Genomic DNA, 23,546 nt, shown 5'->3' on the forward strand with positions numbered 1-23,546 from the left:
AACCATTAAAAGGAGGTATCCACCACAGGGACGATAACAGGGTTCCAGATTTTTAACTTCAGTAACTCCAGATTTCTAACGTATACAGTATCATCACGGCCGGCATGATGGGCTCTACCCAAACTGTGGATCCCAGGTTGGCCGTTACATGCGTGCCTGTAGAAGTCCACTACAATGCTGGCCTACATAATGTACACAGCACAAACCACGCGCCCAATGCTACAAGAAGTGATTTTAGCATGGACATCCAGCTGCATCTTCACGAAAGTTTCCCACCCACATTTTGCGAAATCCGCATCAGCGAAAAAAGATGACGAAAAAAAAACTAAAGCCAGATACACAACATTTGCGCAAAAACTAAAATTCAGACACAATCCGGTAATCAAACACTGCAACACGCCAAAACAAATTCTAAGATATCTGGAGGATGGTAATTACTCCTACCCGCCATCAGATACGCTGATATGGACGCGAAAGGCGAAAACTGTGAGTGGGGCAATGAAGAAGCTCTGCTCGCCAAAAGAAGCAGATCCGAAAACCTAGCTGGTCATCGTTCAATCAAGCAGAATTCTGAAAAAAAATGTTCTACCTCTCAAAAAAAAAAAATCGCCGACAACAAGGAACACGTGGCGCTCCTATTATAAAACAACCCAAAAAAGTACAAGCCGGCAAGCGCCTTATATGCCACCTGCCTGACTCTGTCGGAAATCCACCAAGCTCAAGTACAAAGAACAGCCGCGATAAGAAACCAGCAACAAACATTACAGCCACGTATTCTGAATGCAATAAACCCCCTGTTTTTCAGAGCAGAACAAATATCATGAAACCTTAAGCTCATCGCATCCCCAGCTACTTGATATAAAATAGCAATTAGTAGATTTTCATCCTACAGTGGAAGTGCCATTTCTTACGGAGAAAACAGCCACCGTGTACCACCGGATAACAACCGAGCTCTGCGCTCTAAGTATCCCACTAAAAAAAGCATGAAAGAACAAAAAAATGGAGGGCACCATGACCTATAAACGTCACACAACATCCCCATCTGGTAAGCAACAGTATAGACGCTAACAATCAACATGAAACCAATACCAGCCTCAAAAAATCTGTCTCTGTACAGGGACGCTTTACTCAATTTGCCAATATATACAACCTATCAAAATCTACGATACAAAAATAAAAAAACGACTCACATGCAGGACAGGAACACCCATTGAAAGGTGATTTCAATTCCCTGAATATGGCTCTGAATTACTAACTACGCAGTAAATAGGGCAATAGATTACTTCGACTGCTAGCCCTAACGGAATACACAACACAAAATGAGTTCCCTGAATATAAGAAACTGGAACGTGTTGTGCAGACCGACACCAACCAGGACTTCTCTATCTTTATCAGACAGCCTAAAAATCAATGAACACACGAACAAAAATAATTTGGCAGTCAACATGCAACCCTACAAAAGATCCACCAGGCAAGGCCAAAGCGTCTTAAATAGTACAAACAGCGCCTCTATTATAAGCACAAATAGAGGCTAGGCAGTCAACGCTGTCACCAGCCAACTTTTGAAGCCTGGAATAAAGAGCACAAGAAAGCAAAGAACTGCACCAAAATTTACTCGAAAACGGAGCACCAACCAACAGGGAACACACAAAGGACTTTGTTGGGAAGCACAAACGGCACTGGGCAAACGCTGGAAGAAATAAAATTACAACAGCCAACGTAGAAAACAGATGAATACGCTGAAGGGGAATTACAATTATACTCAGCGCAGTACGTAATGTTCAGTGGATGAAAATGTATTCAAAAGACGTATATTCGGCCCAGTGATTGATGTTTCAGATTGAATCGCACTACGTATAAAAAGACATGCGATGCTGACGGGACCGGGACGAGGCGCAAACTTGCCGGAGTCTATTAAAAAGGCGACAAAAAGCAAGAAGCCTAAATGTATATACAAGAGCGATGCCCGGCGCTTGCGCGTACAGAAACGGTAAAAACCTGAAAACAAAAATAAAATAACATAAAACTAAAAAACATATCTACTCAGACGAAAAGAAGGCATAAGAACACTAGCAGGAAATGTGGTAATGATTGATTGCAGTATATTTTCTTTCTAATCGTGGTTCCTCTATGTAAAAAAGTTTTGTTCATCATTACAAGGAGGATTGACGGAGGGCTAGCAGCCTCTTGCGCTTTTGTTATTGTGTGGCTTCATGGATCTCGGGCAATATCCTGTCTTCAACGCTTGCGAAGACGTGCGTGTCCTGAAACTTTGGTGCGTACTCGTACGTTTCTCAAGGTTTGCTATGGAGTTACAGATTGCTCGTTTGCTGTGTTTGCTGACCTGCGTATCGGTGTTTTATGAGGGGGTCATTGATGTACCATGTGTTTTTTTTCCTATAAAGCTTGCCCACTAACCAGAGGTATTTTTTATACGGCGTGCATCTGATGGTGAACCAATTTTCGCCTGTGTTTCACGGCAAGTTTTTCTTCACCGTCCTGTCTTCTGTTCCCTTTCTCGCACATGCTTTTTAATTTGTGGCACAGAGAAAACCAATCACGCCATTCTTTGCAGTACGCTTTTTAAACCTGGGCGATATTCTATGGGTATATAGAATTGCCCACGGTGACTTTTTCTCTGTTACATCCTTTTCTTTGATCGTAGTTCCGTCTATGATAAACTAAAGCAGCTTTTTCTAACCGATGTCATATACTTACGAAATATCACACAGGTTAAAAAAGCTTGCAGAAAAATGGTGTAAAGTGCTCTTCTCTCACCGCTAAAGCCTAAGGGCAAGCGAGGGAAAGTAAACGTAAGAAAGGAAGAGGAGCAGAAGAGGAATGAGGTGTGAAACACAGTCAAATATTTGTTGCCTGTCACATGAACATAGTATATAAAATTCTTCGGGCGTGTGGGCAAGCGCATATCGGATGAAGCTGAATTTGTGTCAGTGAGCGCTTCACAGAACACCGATAGGCCGGTACACAAACTCAGCCAATGAACATTTTGTTACTCCTCCGCACAATTAGCCAAACCTGCGAGTGCACACCGCAGTTTGAGGGCATTCAATGACCAGATATTGCGCGAGATCGTTGAAGCCTACCATACAATCAGAGAAGCTCAAGGGTGAGCTAAACCTCCCTCTATCCAGCTGTGCAATGCCGAGCGAAACGTCTTTCAGAGAGAGACACCCCACTGACAATGACAGCATATTTCATGCAGTCATTACCCATTTTTCTGCCAGTGTTCTCGTGCATTATATTCGTCTGAGTAGGTATGTTTCTTCACCTTCATGTTATTTGTTATTTTTTTTAAGTTTTCATCGGTTTTTGCCCCGCAAGCGCAAAGTATCGCTTTTATGTATACATTTTTAGGTATACGCCGTTTTTGTCGTCTTTGTAATAAACAACCGCAAGTTCGCGCGTCGTCCCTGTCCTATTAGCGTCTTAGTCTTCTTTCTTTTATTTATAGCGTATGGAAATATGTGCCTAGTTTCAATGCCTACTCAGCACTAGAAAACAAATCGAGGCCACGCAGAGCGCTCATCATCCCGGACGCGGCAAAAAACACGACGCAGACAAGCTGCAGGACTTTACATTGAGCAATACAATTAATCGGACCGGCTTATCCAGTCTATCAAGGACATACGTATTCCATCGCCTAGACAACCACATTTCGCTTTTATTCGCTGCTTTCAATGAAGAAATTATTGTAACAAATTCGCGGTAATATCTCGGTAACGGTGGTTGGAAAGCGAAGCTGCCGACGACACCTACAACGATTACTCATATGACGTCACTTGGATTCACAAATGAGAATCTACCAATGGGGAAACCAGACAACAGTGAATTCCTCTTTACCACACCCTTTATTACCTCGAATAGATATTCTTTGCTAAGGTTTAATAAATGCATGATTCATAAATGGTGGTTAGTTAAGTTTTATTAGCGAACAGTATGAGTGGAAACCCTTTTTTTAATAAAATAAATAGGCTCAAACAAGTTGTTAGACGACCTGACTTCTCCGTCTCTGCAGCCGATCTCGTAGCCTCCTTCTGCGGCGGCATAGACCACCTACTTTGGCGTTCGCCTCCTTCGGCGGCGACCTCACATTTCCGTCTCTGCCGCCGTTCTCGTCGGCTCTTTCTGCGGCGGCACATACCACCTCCTTTGGCGGTCGCCTCCTTCAGCTTTCAGCGGGGGTGGCTGCCGCTAAAGGACGTGACCGCCCGAGGGGGTGGTCTGTGCTGCCGCAGAAGGAGGCGACGAGATCGGTGGCAGAGACAGAGAAGTGAGGTAGAAAGAGGTGATGAGTTCGGCTGTAGAGACGGAGGAGAACTGCGACGCCATGAGTTGGAGTGAGCTTCCTTTCTACGCCTAGCGCAGGCGCAATGCGCGCACACAGCCGCTGCAGGTACCGTGGTCGGAGTGCACACCAGCACCAAATTCGCGTGACACTATGACGTTGCATTCAGAAAGAACACAGCCGGTAAATATTTGTTGGCACTTCTGAAGGAATATTCAAAACGTAGATTGGACAAGAACCCCCTGGGAGGTAACGGCGGATTAGGAACATAGTATTAGAACATAGTTTTTATTCGTAATCCAGAAGAAGCCTTCCTACTCGACAGCCTTAGCCAGAGCCAACTAACCTCAAATGCCATCGAATACATGAAGCTAATCACCTCCTACTGCCTTCAACGTCATTTCGAAAAGGAAGAAGTACGTCCGTACAACATGGTAAGGTACCCATCCACCAATGTTGCACAAGATGCACCACTTCAGATTTTCGAGAATAACACAAAGTACCCCGCCATTCTCAAACCAAATTTAACCAAGCAATAGAAATCAAAGAAGCAATAGATCTCAAGAAAACCTGGATCATCATGAAAAAATAGGGGCACTCGATAAGGTCTGCCGCAGAGCCCGCCTGCACAACAGTTCAGGCACTTTTTATACGACAATGTACATAAATTGGAATATGCGAGCACACATGCGAAGACTATCAACACCAAAACCAGGAATCCCACAAGGCTCTGTAATAGCACGAAGTATTTCTACTCGGTATGCTAAAGGTTGACCAGTCCTTAGAATCTGTAGCTCACATTTAACAAACCTTAATGCGGAATTAGTTTTCGTACGCACTACACTTTGCACACACCTTTTGGTGGAAAAGTTTGGAAAATCTTGTCCCATGGAATAGATTTTTAAAAAAGGATTTTGAGTACAACGAATATGTAGAAAAAAAACGATTTGCTTGTGAACACACCACAATGTTGGAGTAAGGCTGCAAATACCCCTGTCGAGAATGGAGATAACCACCGACACTTCCGACAACGACCTAATACCAGTCATGGTTCGTTGTAATAAGGAATCCTCCAGATTCGTTCGGGAGCACCTCGCTATAAAATGTGATGCAGAATACAAAAGCCTGAGTGCTATCCGTTAGCGCGCTGAGCGGAAGTCTCGCTGTAATAAAGATTCAGAAGATTTCAGGCAGGCCCGCAAGGGTCAAATGCATGTGCGACGCTATTTAGAAAAGTTTTGTTGACACCGGTGGCGTGACTTCTCTACTAAATTGATATGTCCGCCAGTCTTTCTCTCGGATATGGCGAGTCATAAAGGCCATGCGTAACAACAACCAGCCGCTCAAACCATTCTGGGCACTGTCATTACACGACGGAATTACCGTACTTACCCGATTCTAACGCACCCTCGATTCTAACGCGCACCCGATTTTCCTGGCAAAAAAACCAAAAAACCTTGCACCTCCGATTCTAACACGCACGGAACATTATAACCCAGACCAACGAATGCGGGAGAAATGGGCGATTTATTTCCCGAATTAATCTCACTCATCTCCCTCCTTGTCGCTTTCCGCTGACCACAACATCTCATCATCGGTGCCGCCAAGAGCGTTCGCGATGCCACACTTCAGAACGAACGTTCAACCATTGTCGAGGGGATCGTGGCCCACGCCTCGCACGCCACTCCCGCGAGCTTCTCCAGAGCCGCACGCTTCAGCCGACCGCTCGTTTTGGACGCGTGAGAGCCGTTGCTGCCATTGCTGTTAGCAAGTGCGCAAGTGGAACGATTTGAGGATTTGTGTGAACGCCGATAGAAAACCATAGGCGCTTAAGCTTCCTCCGTTCAAAAAACTGTTGTTATACATGGAGGAGGTCTTCCTAGATGTTTCTAAAGGCTTTGGCGCCATCTTGAGATGGCGATGGCGAGGGGGGGACGAAATTTTTGCTGTTTTGGCAGTTACGGTTTCGTATCCGATTCTAACGCACATGCGATTTATCGGCCTATTTTCCCTCAAAAAAGGTGCGCGTTAGAATAGGGTAATTACGGTACCTAAAAAGAAACGGCTGAAGAGAATAGTAGGCTCCTGTCTATTATTTTTATGCTTCAAGTGTCCTCTCTACGTGTTTCTGACACAGCGCCCCCGGCCTCCATACCTGCCATGCACCTCCCATTTCGTAAGCGAGCTGAATACGGGAATATCAAACTTCAAGAAACACTCTTCTCCAGGTTGCGATGGCATCACTTATAAGGCGATTCCCCACCTCCCTTATCACTCCCGCTTACGCCTTCTGGAGTATTATAACTCGACGTGGCTGCGGAGTACTTTGCCCGTAGAATGGAAGAGTCAAAATAACAGCAATTCTGAAACCAGGAAAACAACCAATATGATACGGCTCTTTCCGCCCCATAGCTATACTTACTTTATTGGAAAAATCATGGAAATAATGAATTTAAAACAATGACTTAGTACATAGAAAGCAGGAATGTTTATCTACAAGAAATGAATGGGTTTTTAGAAAACCTGTTAGCTATCGACATCTTTGCTCTCGTGACGTCCCTAGAGGAGGTCTTACACCACGGACACATAGCAACAGTGGTATATCTAGACAAAGTCGTCATTTGAATCCGTCTCTCATACAGCGATTCTAGAGTCCCTTGCGGCTCTTGGACTTGGTGGGAGGCTGCATGCATGGATTTCCAGCGACTCGGAACGACGAGATCTTTTTGAGCACATCGGAAGGTCCTACGTCATGTTACAGTATAAAAATGGGGTACCTCAAAGAGCGATTTTGAGTCCTTTGCTATGAAAAATTACACTAATCGACGTCCTCCTGCCTCCTGGCGTCAAGGTCACAATTTACGCCTACGACAGCAGGATTTGGAGTGCCGCAAGGGCACATCTAAATACACAACAGAGACCCCAGGAAGCTCTAAAAATATTTCTGAATATCTGGCACCGAAGGGCCTCCACCTCTCATTTGAGAAGAGCATTGTCATGGCATTCACCCGCAAGCGGACGACTCAGTACACAAAAATCATTGGTGGTCGTTGCCTGCATTATGTGCGCACTCAAAGATACCTCGGGATAACCATGGGTGGAAACCTCCCCTGGGCAAGTTAGGTTCGGAGACTGCGTAGTCGCATTTGCGTGGCGGCGCAAATCATTGGAAACCTTGCCGGAAGTCGACGGGGCAGTGACCGTCGATCGATGGTGCTTCTCTACGAGGTTTATGTCGATGACTTCCTGCGTTACAGCCTGCCTGTACTGCAGCGACTGTCTACCACTAGCAAAAAGCAGCTTTATGGGGCAAGGTATAATTGCCTGCGCACCTGCCTTGGCCTTCCTAGGGGTTGTTCCTGTGCTAATGCCTTTGTGGAGGCTGGTTGCTTGCCCTTAGATGTTCTTCGGATTCAGTAGACATTCCGAATATACCTGACCTATCGATCGCACGCAACAACCAATCTTTTGACCCTTGTTTTACAGTGCAACAAGACATCCAGCTTCGCAGAGACTAAAAACTCTGTTAAGATATATGTGCCATCCCAAGCGCAACAGGCCTTGCTATGGGGCTCCCCCCCCTCCTGAACTCTCTCACCGGTGTGCATAAAACTCAACATACCTGGTTTCCACTTGAAGCAAAGCCTCCTTCAATTGTGCCTCCTTGAACTTGCGCTTGCCCACATCAGTACCGTTATTCACATGTGGCCCACATTTTTACGGACGGTTCATCTACACCTCGCCGTAGTTCATCAGGCATCTGCGTTTCGTGCACCGGCCAAGCGTTGCCCTACCGCCTTGAATGTGCAACCTCTTTTGCGTCGGACGAGCTTCATGCAATTAAACAAGGCCTCCGCTATATTCTTGGTCAGCCCTCAGGAGAATGGGTTATATTCACTGATTCAAAGACAGCATTGAAAACCCTGCGGCGTGCCAGTTGCTTAAGCCTTCACGACCATATAACCCGCGACGTCACCTACCTGCACCATCTAGCCTACGTCGTGGTGCATCATGGGACCTTACGGTGGATACCCGCACATTGTGGCATTCTGGGCAACAATAAAGCAGATGAGGCGGTTCGCAGAGGGCTACTACAAAGCAATGCAGGAATTTTTTAAATGCGAATGCATTTCTTAGTCGGGGGTTGTCGTGCTTCGTCGGCGTGCGCCTAGCAACAGCTGTGGTGTACCTTGCGCGAGGGAACACGAGGTGCCGCGAGCAAGCTCGCCTTCTTCTTCTTTTTCTCTACATCCTCCTCGTTCAAAGCGCGTGCAAGTTCCTCTTTCTCCTCCTCGGCTTTTAAATGCGAATGCATTTCTTAGTCGGGGGTTGTCGTGCTCTGTCGGCGTGCGCCCGCAGGTGTTATCTCTCCGCGCTCCTCCGCGCTCCTAGCAACAGCTGTGGCGCACCTAGCAACCGGAGCAGGTGGTAGCTCGGGCGGGAATTGCGAAGGGCAAGGGGAGAGGAGGAGCGCGCTCGGGCGTGTGACGGCGCTCACATCGCGGAGCTCGGCCGGAGTAGCGGAGAGTGGGCGCTTGAGGGCGCTCGCATCGCGGAGCTCGGCGGGCTGTCCTCTCCGCGTACCCTCTCTCCGCTCGCTGCGCTCGGAATCTATATAATGCAGTGGAGCACGCGCCTGGCGCCTTGATAGCGATTCTTCATTAAGTACGCCATAATTAATAATTACTCGCACCGCACTCATCGGTGCACCCAATGCATTCGCATTTCCGCACGATCCTCTTCGGGGAGGTGGACGGGTTTTTTTAAATAAAAAGCACGAGGCTAGAGCGCTAGCGACGCAGCTATCGTTAGAGGAACGAAACGGCGTCTGGTCCTTTCGCGAACCTCATCACCCTTTTCTGTATCATATAGACTATGACCTCAGAATGAGGCTCCCAGTGCGAATCCCACGTCGACTTGAGACGCTCTACCATCGGTTACGCCTCAACGCAGCACATACGAACTCCTACCGACATTTCCTCGGTCAAACCACAAACTCTTATTGTGAAAACTGTGGCTTGCCAGAAACTGTTGAACACATTTTATTAGAGTGTCCGGCGTACAACCACGAAAGGCACCACCACGTTAAAAAAATCGAGTGCCACAACAGCGGACTTTTATCATTGAAAGCTCTGCTTAAACCATGGTCATCTCCATTATCCCAGCGAAAAGTATTAGATGCAGTGTTTGGTTATTTACACGACATCGGCGTCGCAGAGAGAATGTACAGCTATACATTGTCTTGTTGTGAGACCACTTGGACTTTTACGTGATCAAAGGAACACTCCATGTTGCCGTATTTTTTACCGCTTTCTTTTCCCCGTGTCTTTCGCCCTGTTTCCGTTAGGGGCTTTATTTCCTTGATCCACACCACCGCTGAGTAGCATGTAGGCGAATACATGCCAGCGGATCTCTCTGCTTTCTTCTGATAAATAGCAATCTCTCTCCCTTTCTACCCTGAAATAAGGGTGCCGACAATGCAGCTATTGTTGGCGACGGAACAAGCTGAAGGCGCAGCATGACATACTGATAGAGTCAACATGAACAGAAAACCTACGTGATAGATGAAGAGAGCGGGTATATATGAACGTTACCGTACAAATACGTCGGCTCGCCTTGCTTTATATCTGATAGAACGAAGTCACTTGCTCGATGAGGTGGGCTCGTTTCAAGACTAAATATTTTCTTGGTAATATTAGAATTAGGAATTTTAGGTAAGCATGTATAAGTAAGCGCGTGCATTTCTAAAACTCTTCCTAATCTTGATGCCTACTGAGAAACTGATTTAAGTAGTACGTAAATAAATCAATCATGGAATTTTATAACCTCTTCAACACATATCCCAGACATTTTAAACACCCTCGGAAAAAAAGTCGTCATCATTAAAGCAAAGCTTACTTCTTCTTGCTGCTGGCGGCGTTGCAATAAAAAAAGCACTCAACGAAAAGCCACCTGCAGGAAATGTTAGCGTACATAACCATGAAAATTATGAATGATGATAAAACAAAAAACGCTCCTCGTAATCGGAATTGATCGTGGATTTCTTACGTGATGAAGAGGACGTCTATCCGACTGCACCATTCTGTCACGATAGAAGGAGTTAGCATATTAGAGTTTCAAATCTCCTCTGCTATTTCAACTATAAATTAAACCCAATTCAAACAAGACAATCGCCAACGCTAATTTCTTGCGCAAGGAAAGCTTCGCATTTCAACCATCTTTCTATTTATACGAAAGGGGCGTTTATTTTTATTACGACCCGTATTTAAACGGTGTTAATGCAATGAACATACAGGCGCGGCTACCATACAAAACTTTTCACAGCTTTTGGACAGTACTGGCATGCAAAATGTTAGTGTCTGCATTCGGTGCACTAAATTTTAATTTCTTGCAAAAATATATCTTATTGGCGCGATCAATTTAATAATACACTGTGCTACCCTCATATGAATATTTCACTTTATTTACGTCATTTGTAGTACTATTCCAACTCAGTAACATCAAAAGAATATTCAGACGGTTAACACTGATTCGTTCGTTCTTAACGCCTTCGTGCAGCAACAGTTATAGCATACCGATTTTTTATCCACGTTCTAAGGAGCCCTAGTACATGGCCATGATGTACTATTGGGGGGGTTGTGAAGATTTTTCACAAGGGGTGGTTGTTCTTCACGTAACGGTGTTTACACAATATATAAAAGCATCATGTATTCTGAACTGTAAAGCCGAATGACACATTTTCAACATCCTACGATTCAAAGAGGGTGTTTAGTCAGCCACCACCTTTTTTGCCGCACAGGTACGGTGTGATTACACCTGTAGCTAAAATGATGGTGTTGGGTCACACAGACAAAGGTTTTAAACACCTCCCAATACCCTATATAGCGGAAGAACGACGCAAGGCAGACCTGGGCCATGGCTGCCCTTAGCGGGGAGGACAGATTTAATGACAGGGGTGCTTTCAGGATGATTATGGTGAAGAGCGCATACCCAGCGGGAGATTTATCATCCTCCCGCGCCCAAGATAATCGATGGTTGAACACTGAATCCGCAATCCTAACACTTTGGTTTTCGGTCCGTAGTCAGCCCTTGCGAAGCGGTCTTCGAATTTGTCACCTCTTCTGTTTCAATCGATGCATGCTCCATCGCGCAGCCTTCAGCACACCCTGGTGGCGGCAAGGCGTCGCGTATGACAACCGACCTGGGCGAATAGCTCCCTCAAGCGTTTTCAGCCCCGTAGGTTTGTATGAACTGTAGTAAAAATGGTGTCGGGCAATGCTCAAATTTTTGGTGTAGCCGTAGACTGGTCTTCCCCAATCAGTGTGCCGGCTGCCTCGAGTTTTCCTTTCGGTCTTTTCTACTTCTGAGAAGCGTGCTTTCGGGCTGGGTGTCAGAGTACGATGTGGCTCCGTTGCTTCTTGACCACATCTTGCGGTTTCTTGGCACTGACAAGCAGTGAACAGCAAGGTTTCTTCTGCCGTTTCAATTTCAGTTCGATAGAACGACTGCGATTCGCTCGTGACCGCAGCCTTTTCAACTACTGCGACGATAGGAGCTGGTCGGGTCTTAAGTAGTTCCAATAAGGATTCACCCTTCATGAAATCAGGAACAAATTTGTTCTGAAACCCAAACTGCGGAGTATCTAGCCTTTCTTTCCCGTCCTTAAACGCATGTTTTTCGTCTTCCGTTTGGACGAAAGCAGCCGAGTCGTCCTTGTCTGTTGCACGCGTGTCCTCGCGGTCATCACCCTTGCCTTTTGTTCAGACACTCGACGCTGCCTCGGTGTTGGGTCACACCTGCAAGTTCGTGTGTTCAGCCTTTTGGTATGGCGCATCCTGCGCTGCGACGACGGCTTGTTCCTGTAGGAGACTTGCGAGACGTTACCGGGAAAATTGTTGTTGATAGTCTTCTCCTTCTCTGGTAACAACAAGAATCGCTTCCCCGCGTCGCACGTCACATTGTCTTCCTGCACCACCTTCATGAAGATGTTATCCTTCGACAGACCTCCTGGCCTCACGCTGTCGATGTCAGAAAAATCCCTTTGTACACGGGTTGCCGACTCGAAATGGTTCCCAGACCCTTGCCATTCACGTGTCTCACCGTTAAAGGTTGCATCCTTGACATTTTGCACTACAATTGGCAAGGTCGCTGCCAGTGAGCGGACGAGAGAAACACCTCGATGGGTTATCGGGAGAACGCTGTTGGCCACAATGGTCAGTGGTCGAGGGAAAGTTCGCCTGTTAGGAGTGGCGTTGGTGGTGCCTATCATGCCGGATGCTTTTGAGACCTTCAAGGAATTGCGGAGCCGGTTGAGGGCGCGGCATATACTTCCTCGGTACGCCAAGGCCTCGAAGTATTCGCGCTGGACTTCCTCATGGTCAAGAATATCGATAATTGTCTGGTCTATCTCGTAAATTGTGGCATCTTTGCTCTCAAGCAGATCAATGCTCGCTTGCAAGTCGTGTGGAGATGGAGACGGGGCTTCCACAAGCTCATTCGCTGCCTTGAGAAGTCTTTCAGTAGCTACGCGAAAAATGCATTGCTGCCGGCGCAGCTTATCTATTCGACACTTGCTGTCCGTCGTCACTGTACGGTCTGGGCCAGCCATGCCGACCTCCGGCTGAGGGCGGCGTGATCAGCAGAAACAGCAGTCAACGGAACGGGGTTCTGTGTACCTCAAGCCGGAGGGGACGTCGGTGGTCTCCTTCGTCGTGTGCGGGCATTCTCCCGGGTTTCGGCACCAGAAAATATAGCGGAAGAACGACGCAAGGCAGACCTGGGTCATGGCTGCCCTTAGCGGGGACGACAGATTTAATGACAGGGGTGCTATTATGATGATTATGGTGAACAGCGCATACCCAGCGGGAGATTTAACACCCTACTGCTACCTATAAAACACCTTCGAAAATAATATGGTGCCCCTGGCTATTGTAGAAATGCGTGTTCAGCAAAAAATAAATAATTCAACGTTTTTACAAAACTTTTCCATGCTTTCGGATAGTAGTTGAGGGTGCAAAGGGCTTAGGGTGTGCTTTAAGACGTATATATATAGATATACTTTTTTATATTCAAAAGAAATATATTGGTATCTGTACAGCAAACAATTTAGAGAATACACAAAAATCGCATTATTTTCCCCTTGATACAAGACAATTTTGAAGAGGCAAGACCACTAATAAGAATATCCTTTTCAGAAACTACCCGGGATTTGTGCGCTGTTTATTATTGCGTAACAACTGTAGTGTAGTACAATTGTTTCTTCTAACATAAAGGGCTCACGTTGTGTAAACAGTAAACACACCGATGAACTTTAGGATCTTCCACAATGGTAAGGGTGGGAGTCTTTAAAGTTGATATATGGCCCTAAAAATAATGCCTACATCCGAACAGCAAACACCCTTTCCACACTCCATCAATAACCTACAGAAACTTGAGGTTTTTAGAGGCCGTAAACCCCCTTTTTGCCAAGGAAAGTGTTATGAAGCTGGAAATTATGGTTTTGGAATAAGAGAAAACTGGTAAAAAATGCCTTCGAACACCTTTCCACAGCTGTTGCACAACTTTTGGCCAAAAAGGGAGAAAATATTGAGTGCGTAGTGATCAAAGCAGGCAGACCCGGGCACGCCCAAGGGTGCCTACAACAGGCCCTCGACTCCACAGAAGCTTGCGCTTTGACGATAGGGTCAAACATCTCTGTGGAGAAATTTGATCTTCTTGCAGCCTGTAGTATTTGATGTAAAGCTCCAGAACTTTCGTTTTTTTAATGGCCATATCCCCATCACGGGCTAGCAATCACTTTGGCAGGAAGAAGAAGAATAAGTAGTATATTTGTCGTAGAAGAAAACTTCGAATTTTAAAATATACAGACGAGGGTACCAAAGTCTTGTGACTGTCCCGGGATTCTTCTTGACAGTTACAATAATAGACACATAAAGCAAACAGCACAGAAAGTGTTAGGAAATTAGCAGATCAGCAGTACGCAGAAGGTACAAAGCTCGTACAAAGATACAATCAATACACACACACAAACATACACATACTAAGAAGTTCGAATACATAACAATTCGGGAGCTGGGAACAATTCGGGAGTGGCAGCTGTGTAAGAAATTATGCGTAATCGTAATAAAAAGATAACTTTAAAATACCTTCTGAGGAGACACATCGGAACGCACTTTTAGAAAGTGCGAAGTGACATTGAGAAGAGAGATACTGGTGGAGAAAAATTTCTTGCACTTTTTGAATGCGTTAAGTACATAGCGCGTTTAGTTTCAGAGGCAGAGTGTTCAACATAAAAATCAAAGCCACGTGAACAGCCCTTTTTTCCGTAGTCTGTTTTACCTCTTGGCAATCAGAAACTCGGTTGGCACGCAAAAATGGTGGGGTTTGGATTACGCAAACATTAATAATTCATAAATTCATAAGAGAGTTGTTTGGTTATTAGTTTAAAAAAGATCACATATATGTTGTGCTGAGAAAACAGTTGATTTACAGATATTTCACTTGCGTAGCAGTAACGCCAAAATATCGCAAACGGAACTATTTGAAAGTACGCGCAATGCTTCGTTCTGGATGTGTTGAAAGGAGTGAAAATTTTATTTATAAATGGGGCCCTCTGCAAGGAAGCCATAATTAAGGTGGCTGTGAATGAATAAGAATAGAGCCAGAGGAAATTTTATTAAATACTTTTTTTTCTAGCCTTCATTACTGCTCGAATGTCCAATTCAGCCGCTGTTTTCAGGTGGTTTGTGCCATCATTAAGCTTCAGCTGACAAAAGAGGTGGATACCAAAGAATGTAATAAATTCTTTACAAAAATCGCCCAAATCTCCCCGCGAGGGATCCCTGGTGTGATGCGGTGCATATGGGGGTTCAATTGGCGTTTCCATTGGGTTGATTCTCTACATCGCGTGAAACGTATTGTGAACGCGTAGGCACACAGTCGTCAAGCAAAGTGACGCGAAGTCAAACAACAGTGAGCGCTGGCTGAACCACCCCGGAGTGATACCCGCGTTATATTCACAGCGCTTGAAGTAGATGATGATGATGAGAAAACTTTATTTTGCCCAAACAGGGGGAGGGAAGGGGACAAAACGGAGCGTTCGATGGTCCTTCCCCGTCAGATGGCGGCCAGGAACCCGTGAGCCCTAGCGGCATCTTCGGCCAGTTGGACAAGGCTGCGTTGAGTATCTTGGTCGGGGCTGAGCAACACGGCCTCCCATTGCTCCAGAGTCCTGATCACTATTGTCTGTGATGTGTTGTTGTGGTTTCTCGGGACAGGCCCATACCATGTGCTGCAGGTTGGCTCGTTCGGAGCACCATCTACATTGCTCTTTGTAAAGGTCTGGGTATAGGCGGCTGTAGGCTACGGGGTTCGGAAAGGTGTTGGACTGCAAGAGTCGCCAGGCCACAGACTGCCACCGACTGAGGGAGGGATGCGCCGGCGGGTACTTCAGGCGGCCTAAGCGATAGTGAGCGGTGATGTCCCTATATGTCACAAGCCTGTCCCTGCCCCCCGTATGTAGCGATTGCTCATCAAGATCGAGGCAGTCCCGGTAGCTGAAACCTCGGGCCGCTTCGTGAGCATGCTCATTACCTGGCAAGGACGAATGTGCTGGCGTCCATATAAGAAGGACCTGGCGGAGTTTAGACCCAGTAAAGGGTTGAAGAAGGCGCTGCGCTTGGGGTGAAATTCTACCCTTCTCAAAGTTTCTAATGGCTGTTTTCGAATCAGTCACAATTATTTTTGCGGGTGTGGAGGATATGGCAAGTGCAATGGCTGCTTCCTCCCCGGTCTCTGGGTGAATAGTACAGACTGAACCAGAGGCATTTGTATTACCCTGCTGATCCACGGCCACTATGCTCATGGCCGCTCTGTCTGGGTATTCTGCGGAGTCGACGTAGAACACTTGTTTCTCCTGTCGAAGGCGGCGGTGGAGAGCAGCCGCCCTGGCTAGGCGTCGATCAATGTTGTATACCGGGTGCATATTTCGAGGAAGTGGAGATATACGGATATGCGCCCGCTGTGAGTCAGTAAGCATCACCTTTTCCCCATGCTGGGAGGCGTAAGTAATGTGGAGCTGTTGAAGGATAGTGCGCCCCGTTTCGCTACTGGAGAGCCGTTGAAGTTGTGCTATTCTCTGCGCCTCAAGAAGCTCTTCAAGGCTATTATGGATACCCATTGCTTCAAAATGTTCAGTATACGCGGTTATGGGAATTCCAACCGCCTGTTTGTAGGCTTTCCTAATAATGCAGTTAAGTTTATCTTGTTCAGCTTTTTTGAGAGTCAGAAATGGCGCGACGTAAGTAATTCGGCTGATAATAAATGCCTGTACAAGCCGTACGTGGTTTACTTCTTTGAGCCCATGATGCCTTTTTGCGATCCGAGAGATGAGGTGACTTATTTGTGTAGCGCTCGAGTGTAGCGCTCGAATAGTTTCTGAGTTGGAGCCATCAGCTTGTATTCTGAGGCCTAGTACCCTGATGCACGGGACTCGAGGAATAGTGTGCCCTTCTACTTGCAGGTGAATATCTGGGGTAGCTTGAGGGCGTCTGCGCCCGCGAATTGATGGTTGGTAGAGAAGGAGCTCGGACTTTTGCGGAGAACACGCAAGTCCTCGAGGGGTTACGTAATCACGAACGATGTCAACAGCTTGTTGGAGCGTCTCTTGAATATCGCCATCCCTGCCTCCAGACATCCATAACGTGATATCATCGGCATATAAACTATGTTGAAGACCTGGCAAGGAATTGAGTAGCTGAGGAAGTTTAATCATGGCCACGTTAACCAAGAAAGGGGACAAAACGGAGCCCTGTGGAGTCCCCCTACTGCCCATCGTAATAATGTCTGATTCCAGTCCGCCAACGACGAGCCGGGCGGTGCGTTCGGAAAGAAAGTCTTTGACGTAATTATAAGCTCGTTGAAACACGTCGAGATCAGAAAGGTTGGCCAGGATAGCGTCGTGGCGTACGTTGTCAAAGGCCTTAGTTAAATCTAGAGTAAGAATGGCCCTGGTGTCCAGCGGAGAGCAGCCGTAGCCATCGATTATCTCGTGTTTGAGGCGCAACATGACGTCTTGCGTGGAGAGTCTGGCACGAAAGCCAACCATGGTGTGTGGATAGAGGATCTTGTTTTCCATAAAGTGATTAAGGCGAGCGAGCACAACGTGTTCAAATAATTTTCCTACACATGATGTTAGCGAGATTGGCCTGAGGTTGCCGAGCTGAAGATTTTTTCCTTGCTTAGGAATCATTGTGATTTTGGCTGTTTTCCATGCGGCGGGAATAGCGCCCTGCTCCCAACATTTATTCATGTACTTCGTTAGGGCCTCTACCGAGCTATCGTCAAGGTTGCGGAGGACCTTCTTAGTAATGCCGTCCGGCCCAGGCGCCGATTTAGTGCGAAGTCCTTGAATGGCAGCGCGAACCTCTGCTATCGTGATGGCCCTATCTAATTCAGGATTGGGATTCCCCGTATACTCAGGGAGGGGATCGGGCGGGCTGGGGCTAATATAGCGTGCCTGTATATCATGCAATAAATCGCTGTCAGTGCCCTCGAAAGAATGCAACAGTGCTCGTAGGTTGTTACGTTGGATGAGCCTGCTGTTTTCGGGGTCAAGAAGACTTCTAAGGGTGTTCCAGGTCCTGGATACCCCCATTTGGCCATCCATACGATCACAGGTACTGTGCCAGTTTTGTTGCGTGAGGCGGGTAGCATATTCTTCGATTTCCCGGTTGAGGCGAGCAAGCCGTCGACGTAGTGGGCGATTTAGTTTTTGGTTTTGCAGACGGGCTTGGATACTAGATTTAGCCTCCCACATATGGAGGAGCTTAGTGTCTACCTGCTGGAGCTGAGCCTCCTCGGGAATGATCTTCGTGGCAGCGTTTACATGGTCATTTAGCTCGGACATCCAGGTTTCGATGTCTTGAATGTTAGTGGCATCCGACTCAGCCGCCACCTCCCGAAGTTGGCGGAAAGTGTCCCAGTTCACGATTCGAAGCTGCTTTCTGAGACGGCGGGGCGGACCTGAAGGGATCGTTATAGACAAGATATAATGGTCGCTGCAAAGGTTCTCGTACGTGTTCTGCCAGATGGTATCTCGCGTGTTTTTACGAAAGTAAGATCGGGGGTGGAGACCGAGGGAGAGAGTCGCGTATACGCGAACATGCGCACCGGAGCAGCTGTTAACGAAGCGCCAACCAAGCGCGCCAGCTGTCGTTATGCTAATGCGCCGGTGTGAGAGTGTTCCGCACAGCTGTGGGAGAGACGAACGGAGGAGAGTCGCGCATGCGCAGGTGGCGTGCACACAGACGCCGACGACGCAGGAGGGACATACCTCAGAGCAAGAGATCCGCCGCATCTAAAATTGAAGTATTACCAAGAGCCAAAGAACGAACCAGCGTAAACAGTCTGTGGCTTGAATTACAAATCACACATTTCGTCTAACTTGTTTTTTTTTGTTTTTTCGGAACCATTAGAAAATATAGTGAGAACAGAAATAACTTAAATGTCATTGAACCTAAACGTTTGCTAGACTTCGTAACGGATATGTCATCTGCCCATAAGACCGAACGGGAGGAATTCGCAATATCAGGCATATTATTGATATAGATTAAGAAACGCAAGGAACCTTGCATGAACTCCTACGGGACACCTTGGTTAGATATTTTGATCTCTGAGGAAGCCCCCACTGCATATAACAGATATTGCCTGCAAAGTAAATCGTTTTCAGAAAGGGTAACGGTAGGCCAGAAATCTACGGAATTTTAGCCTAGTAAAGAGAATTGGGTTGCGTGATATATCATCCTCCCCATCATCATCAACAGCCTACTCAGGCCCAGTGTACGGCGAATGCCTCTCCCGTTGAATATCAGTCAGCATTAGAGGTTCGATCGCAAGGTTTACCCCCGGCAATTTAGTCACATCCTGTAAACTTTTTCTTCGTTGTTCATCAGCGCCCGTCGGCTTTCTATTGTACCAAGTTTTTTGACCTGTTTATTCCAGCAATGAATTCCCAACTAGCACAAAATCAAGCAGCATGTGCATAATTATTTGTGACAAAATGACATGTTCAAACCAAACAAATGTTTCACATATCCCGCATTCTGTGTAAAACTTTTGGTACTACCTTTGCCCCTACAATCGCAACATTTTTCTTTATTTTTGAATTTTCTTGGTGTTAGAAAGGAATGGTAGACAAATGCCTTTACCTCGCTACTGATGGATGCAACTACCGTGGGTACCCAGATGAAACTCACTGTCAAGTAAGTAAAATATACACCCATATTATCCATCTTTTTTAGTTAGAGGTGTCGCAGTAGAAGTAGTACTGATTTCAGCCATGTTTTATTTAAGTCCTAAACTAATATTGCTGCCAATCATGTATGTGTTTGTTAATTTATTATTTGTTTTTACTGCCCTTCCACCCCCGGATCTGTTATCTGTGTCCCAAGCGAAACGCGTCTTCCATTCTTTATTTTTATGCCGCACGGGCTATCTCATTCAGAGGAGACGGTTTCACCCTAATGTCACTAGCCTAGGATTATCTTCTTTCATCTACGTTGTTCTGGATGTAAATTGACGGTTCTAGAAGCACTCGCAGCGAAAGATAAAACCCTACAGAGAAGACGCAGTGGGATTCGAGTCACCGACGCTGGCTTAAGAACGTCGCTTTGTTGACTGCTGCTTCGCCGCCTGTGTATTCTTTGGGTTAGTAGGGGAGCACAAGTTCGCTCCAAAAAACTTCTTTCCTTGGAAGACAAATACGTCGCAACCAGCGCCCCTGTCAACCAAGCCAATCATCCCGTCGTTCTGAAGCAACCTTGGATGCCCTGTTCCATAGGATGCCCTGTTAAAGACCCGGAAGAGTGGCTGGAGTAGCTGGAACGTTTCCGAAGTTTCAACCGACGGGATAATGAACAATTTCTGAGAAAGTGTTTTTCTACCTCGGAGACACGGCTCAAGTCTGATTTGACAATTACGAGAGGTATCAAATGACATGGACCATGTTCAAAGCAGAATTTTTCAAAACATTCACAACTGTCGTACGGGAAGAACGAGCTAAGCTGTTGTTGGAGACGTAAATCCAACACCCTAACGAAGGTGTTGTGGTGTTCGTTGAGGAGATGAAGATGCTGTTCTGATGAACTAACCCCTAAATGGCAGAAGAGAAGAAGGTCCGGGTTTTGATGCGGAAAGTCAAACAAGAGCTCTTCGCTGTACTCATTCTAAACCCCCAAAATCGTCACTGAGTTCGTCACCAAGGCTTCGACGATCGAGAAGACCCAGGAAATGCGTTCGAGGCAGTACGATCGACCACTCAACGCGTTTTCGGTGGTCCCCGTCAACGCCGTGGATTCGCGTCAGAAGACGTAAGGGAAACAATCCACGCCGTCGTTCGCGAAAAACTCAAAATTTTTCCCTACCACGCCACAACCCAAAGTCACCTCTCTGGCCGACGTAATCGGAGAAGTCCAAAACGCACTGGGAACTTCTACACCATCGAAAGCACCCCGCGAACCACAAGCCATGACCTGCTCCAAAGCTGTTCGTCTACCCCGCCCTGCTCCCACCCGTCGCCTAGGATCCCCATCGTACCGCCGTCCATGGTCACCTGAACGACCCCCTGTAGCCCAAACCCAGGCGCCGAGAGAGACGGACGTATGGCAAACCCCCCATAATGGTCCGCTGTGCTACCACTGCGGAGATGCATACCACATCTACCGTCGCTGTCCCTACAAGAGGCTCGGTTTGCGAGTGTTGTCCGTCGACGCCCCACGCCCCCTACCCGGCTAGCGCACTACTGAGATCGAAGGATACATATCCTACACCAACCAAGGACAAGCCCGCTTCAATCGTAAACCGTCGACCTACCCGTACCAGTCGCCCAACCGCCGTAGCACTGCTGACTTCTCAGGTAGAAGGTCCGCCAGACCGAGTAGAAGAATCCTAAAAGCAGAAACTTTGGGAGGTAAACTTGCACAACCGCGGAAAATTGAAAACCCCCCAACGACGCAGCGCCTCGCTAAGAACCATGCCCTCATCCCAACGACCCGATCTGACCCTGATTTGTCTCCCGGACACGGCGACACCGAAACGATGCGACGCGTACCCGACATGACCGCACCTGCTGCTGCGAATACGACGAAGACGACGACGCATAGTGGCCGACCCTAAACACGTACAAGAAGAGATATGACGCAATGACACACCCGGAACTCGAAAAAGGCGGCGTCCGACGTTCAGCTGCCCATCGACGGCTTTGTTGTAGTCGCCCTCATCCTGACCTGTGCCGGCATCCACACGTATGCCACACGTAATGAGCGGAGCATTCGCGTCTAAGCTGAAAAACGTTATGTCCCGATGGGGCGATCCGCACATACGCGAAGCAGGAGGCCACCTCATGACGCCAAGTGGCCACCAGGAGGACACCTCATGACCCATAGACGGCACAACGTACCCTGCGGCGTTGGTCAATTTGCCGAACTGGTCCCGCAACGTAATTCTAGCAATAAACTTTTTGACGGCCAATGGTGGAATATTTGATCTACAGGCCAAGTCTATACATTTTCCTCCGATTACTGCATGACGCCGGAACCAAACCCCGAACACCGTGCTGCTGTAAGGATCGCCGACGATCATGCCACCCTGCCACCCCGCGCAAGTTTGACGATCAGCGCCTACTCTGAAGATGCGGTTCCTCACTGTCGACGCTATCTTAGAGAGTGACCAAAGGCTGCTTCTAGGCCCCGGTGTTTCTGTCGCAAGAGGCATTGCGTGCTTTAAGCAACGACAATCCCAGGTTTTTTCGCTAATTTCAACAACGAGTACCAGCATTTAAACAAGGGCGCTGCAGTTGCGTTCCTCGAAGAAAAGCAACAAGTGACGTGATGGCGGCTGCCGAATTTGAACGCGCACTCGAAGATACCTTGCAGCTTGCGAATCCCTTCGACGTGCATCCGCATTACCGCAAGCAGAATGGAACAAATTATTGGTATTGCTGTGTCGCTATAGGGAGTGTTTTTTGTATAACTCAAAACTGCGTCAGACACCTCCAGTGAAGCACCAAAAACCAACCGTAGGTGGACACTGAACTGCCAGATACTCAACATATCGCGCCTCTTCACACGAGTGGGACGCCATCCGGACTCAAGTCGACGACATCCTCAGCGACAACGTCATTCAGCCATCGAAAAGCACCTGGGCTTCGCCTTTCATACAGGTAAAGAAAAAAGACGCCACATTAAGGTTTTGCGTTGTGTACAGGGGACTGAACAAAATTACCAAACAGGACGTATACCCCCTGCCACGAATCAACGATGCCCTCGACCTCCTTTGCCACGCGAAGTAATTCTCATCGATGGATCTAAAGATAGGCTACTGGCCAATAGAAGTGGATCGGAGAGACCAAGAGAAGACTGCATTCAGAACCCCGGATGGCCTGCGCGAGTTCAAGGTGATGCCATTTTGGGTGTGGACTGCGCCAGCAACAGTTCAGAGTCATGGACACTGTGCTAGCTGGCCTGAAGTGGCACAACTGGCTCGTATAGCTCGACGACGTTGTGGTATTCGCCCGAACGTTCGACGAACACCTTGCTAGGTTCGAGACTGTACTCGAGGCTATGTGTACGTCGGGGTTAAGGCTGAAGCTTGAAAAGTGCCATTTCGATTGCTAGGAGCTCATGTTTTTGGGTCACGTCGTCAATGCCGAGGGAGTCCTACCCCACCCGGCAAAAACTTCAGCCATTGCGAACTTCCGAAGGCCGAAAGACAAGAAGGGCGTGCGAAGATTTTATCGGACTGTGCGCATACCTTAGGCGCTCCGTCACAAACTCCGCGCGCATTTCAGAGCCTCTCACGCGCTTGACGAAAGATAGCACCCCTTTTAGCTGAGAGAACGAGCAAGAAAAGGCATTTTGCGAGCTGCAAAAACGCCTGAAAAGCCCGCCCGTGCTCGCGCATTTCGACGAAGATGGCGAAACGGAAATGCACACGGACGCCACGAAGATAGCGTTGGGGGCCATCGCCGTCCTAAAACTAAACGGTTGAGAAAAAGAAATCGCGTTTGCGAGCCGTGGTCTGTTGAAGGAACATAAAAACTACTCAGCATCTGAAAACGAGTGCTTCGCCAATATATGGGCAACTTCAAAATTTCGCCTATGCGTTTATGGTAGAACATTCAAGGTTGTTACAGACCACCATGCGCTGTGTTCGCTCGCCAATTTTAAGGACCCCTGTGGGCGTC

The 23,546-nt window shown here is 47.3% G+C and overlaps 1 long non-coding RNA gene across 1 annotated transcript in view; it reads left to right on the forward strand.

Moving 5' to 3' along the window:
• LOC144139416 (uncharacterized) overlaps nucleotides 1-23,546 on the forward strand; it is an 83,498-nt gene that overhangs the window by 37,356 nt on the left and 22,596 nt on the right. Inside the window, exon 3 of the long non-coding RNA XR_013316199.1 lies at nucleotides 19,486-19,566. This is a non-coding gene — a long non-coding RNA (uncharacterized LOC144139416). The remainder of the gene's footprint in view (nucleotides 1-19,485; nucleotides 19,567-23,546) is intronic.

The sequence above is a fragment of the Haemaphysalis longicornis genome, unplaced genomic scaffold, assembly GCF_048455015.1.
Source record: "Haemaphysalis longicornis isolate Haplotype H1 unplaced genomic scaffold, Haemaphysalis longicornis Haplotype H1 scaffold_5, whole genome shotgun sequence".
Taxonomy (NCBI): Eukaryota; Metazoa; Arthropoda; class Arachnida; order Ixodida; family Ixodidae; genus Haemaphysalis; species Haemaphysalis longicornis.